Here is a 3,164-nt window from a genome sequence, read left to right on the forward strand (position 1 = left end):
ATAGATAAAGAGTTATCAAGTCTTCACATAGATATGAATATTAAAAATAATGATTATGTAGGACTGACCGGCTATGAGAATACTACATAGAATGTTATGCAAGTATCATAAGTTATTTTCATGGTGATAGTGATGTATATTGTATACCAACCTTCAACCTGAAATTAATATCAAGATTAGATGTGGAGTCGAGTATTTTATTATCGATCAAATGACATTTTTATTACCGGCGAGGATGTCCCAAAGACGACATTTCGATGTCCTGGAGCCTTAGGAACTTACGAATGAGTAGTGATGCCTTTTGCCTTGAAAAATGATGGGGTAACTTACCAAACCAAAGAGCAATGAACTCTATTCTTCATGATTATATCAAGACATTCTTGCAATCCCAGGTAGGGAAGATAAATTTTTTAAGGAGTTGCAATCCCTGTTAGGGAAGATAAATTTTTTAAGGAGGTTCATCTTGGACTTAAGAGGAAAAACTCAAGCTTTTTTCGCCACTGCTCCGATTGAAGAAGGGAGGTTTTAAATGGGAGCAAAAGCATCAAGAGGCCTTCGACAAGATTAAAGAATATCTCGTTCGACCTCTAATTTTGTCACCACCCCTTTGTAGAAATAAGAGTATGAGGTTGTATATTTCTGCATATGATTTAACTATAGGGAGCATGTTGGCTCAAAAGGATAATAATGACGTCGAAAGAGTCATTTATTACCTCAGTAGAGTTTTAAATTATGTAGAAACTAGGTATATCATGATAGAAAAACTATGTTTGTGTCTATACTTCTCTTGTACCAAGTTAAAGAACTATATAAAACTAGTGGCTGATTTTGTTTCATCTCATTTCGATGTGACTAAATACATGTTGTCTAAGCCGATTCTTCACAGTCAGATTGGGAAATGAGCACTGGAATTAACAGAATATTCACTAACATTTATGCCCTAAAAAACCAAGAAAGGACAAGTCGTTTCCGATTTTATTGTAAACCATGCTATGGTCGAAATATCCCAAAATTACTTAGAACTTGAACATTGGAAGTTATTCTTCGATGGTTCTAGCCATAAAATGGATCTGGCGTGGGAGTCTTAATTATTCCTCCGAATAAGATCTCAACAAAATTCAAATACAAGGTTGAGGATCCTTGTTCGAATAATGAGGCCGAATACGGAGATTTAATCGAACTTGAGATTTTGTTGGAGTTGGGGGCAAGAAGAGTCAAAATTAGAGGAGACTCTAAACTGGTGATTAGGAAACTTACTAACGAATATAAATGTGTTAAGAAAAACTTAATCATGTATTTCGTCGTAGAAAATTGATTGTTAAAACAATTTGATTTTGTAAAGCTTCTGCATCTTCCTCGGCTTGAGCACCAGGAAGAAAATGAGCTTGCCCAGATTGCGTCAGAATAGTGAAAGAAATAGAAGCGTCAAAATGTTTAAAAAATGTCTCTTTCTTTAATTGATTGAAAATGACATTTTTGAGGGACAATTTGTTAGCTGGATATTTTTCGACTTGGTTTATGTTGAAAAATAATTGAAGAGATTGGAATAAATTTGGAATAACTTATTTAGTTCGACAAGATATATGTTAGAAATGAATTTCGACATATAGGACTATAAAAGGCTATTTGAAGTTCCTATAGATACAGTCATATTAAGGGGCTTAGTGAAATATCAGGTGGATTAAGGATGATTTCGACTGAAAAGAAGGAGAATTCAAAATTAGGCTAAATAAATTATTTTTTGGCTTTATCTAATGGTGAAAGACACGTAGAAGCGAATTGAAGACATGATACATGCAGATAGGAAACATGTTGATTTTTAAAGAAAAAGCCGTTTTGAGATAGTTATTTCGATTTAGTACAAATAAAGGAGTTCTAGTGTCAGGATTTCATGTGTTTAATTGTATACAAACTCATATTACTCAATGTATCTAACGTGTTAAGAAAAGAGTCAGTGAGTCAATTGCACGCATGAAACACCATTTTCTTTTATTCAATGCAAAGTTAATTGCATTAAGTTATATTCCTGCATTTTATTCTTTTGACGAATTCCTTTTACATTCATGTTTATTTTACAAACTATTTCTACATTACTTTGAAGAATTTATTCTCATATCGAAATCTTCACCTTTAAACATAAACTATGAGAAACTTTAGAAACTTATAAGCACATGTGTTCTAGGATCAATTTAGTCAATCCTACAAACAACTAAATTATTAGTATCTGGAAGACTAACGGTTGTTTAACAAATTTTATGATAAACAATAACCCTCTGTTTTACTGCGAACTCTTAAAAATTTATCCATTTCTATAACTTCATCTATTTTATCCACTAAACACTTGAGTCTTGTATAATTTTCTTCATTGTTGAAATTTTCTCTCCATCAAGTGAGTGTGTCAATTTAGATAAGAAGCATGACATCTCAATCATGTACCAATTTAAAAGGGGGTTTCTTTGTGAATGAGTGTTGAGTTGTGTGGTACGACAATAATACATAGGGCACTCACTAGAGTCCTCAATATTCATGTTAATATATGGGTAGGTTAAGGCATATTAATGATAAAAAATTAGTGACAAGATAATGAGAAATAAAATGAAAATTTCTTTGCCAACCTCCCTACCTTCTAGTCCACCTCTGGTGAAAACCCCATACTACCCCTAACTTCGGAAATGCACTTCTGAAATACTGCGATTTCTGCAGATTTATCAAAACACTCCCCTCCCCCATTCATTTACCCTAACTCAAATCAAAAACAAGCAAAGGCGAAAATTTGTGCAAACAGAATTCCAAGGCTGCATCAAGGCTCCAATCACATTGCTAAACAACATTCAAAAGCCCTCAAATCACTCAATTTGTAAGTTTTGAATTTGTTAGATTCATTATTCAAATGCATTTTATTTAGGGTTTCAATTGCATAAATGATATATGGGACTGGTTGTTAGTAGTATTTAGGTTGTTTAGAAGCTTTTTGAATTGGTTTTATGTTTGATTTTGGGGTCTGCCATGGAAGTTGCAGAAAACTCCATCGCAGGGGTGTTTCGGAAGTTCATTTCCGAAAACACCTCCATCCCAGTTTTCGGAAATGAACTTCCGAATTGTATCAGAAGTTCAAATTTTTTAGTTTTTTATTTTGTCTCGCATATTAATCGATTTCAATTGTT

Source organism: Vicia villosa, linkage group LG1 (genome assembly GCF_029867415.1).
Source record: "Vicia villosa cultivar HV-30 ecotype Madison, WI linkage group LG1, Vvil1.0, whole genome shotgun sequence".
NCBI lineage: Eukaryota > Viridiplantae > Streptophyta > Magnoliopsida > Fabales > Fabaceae > Vicia > Vicia villosa.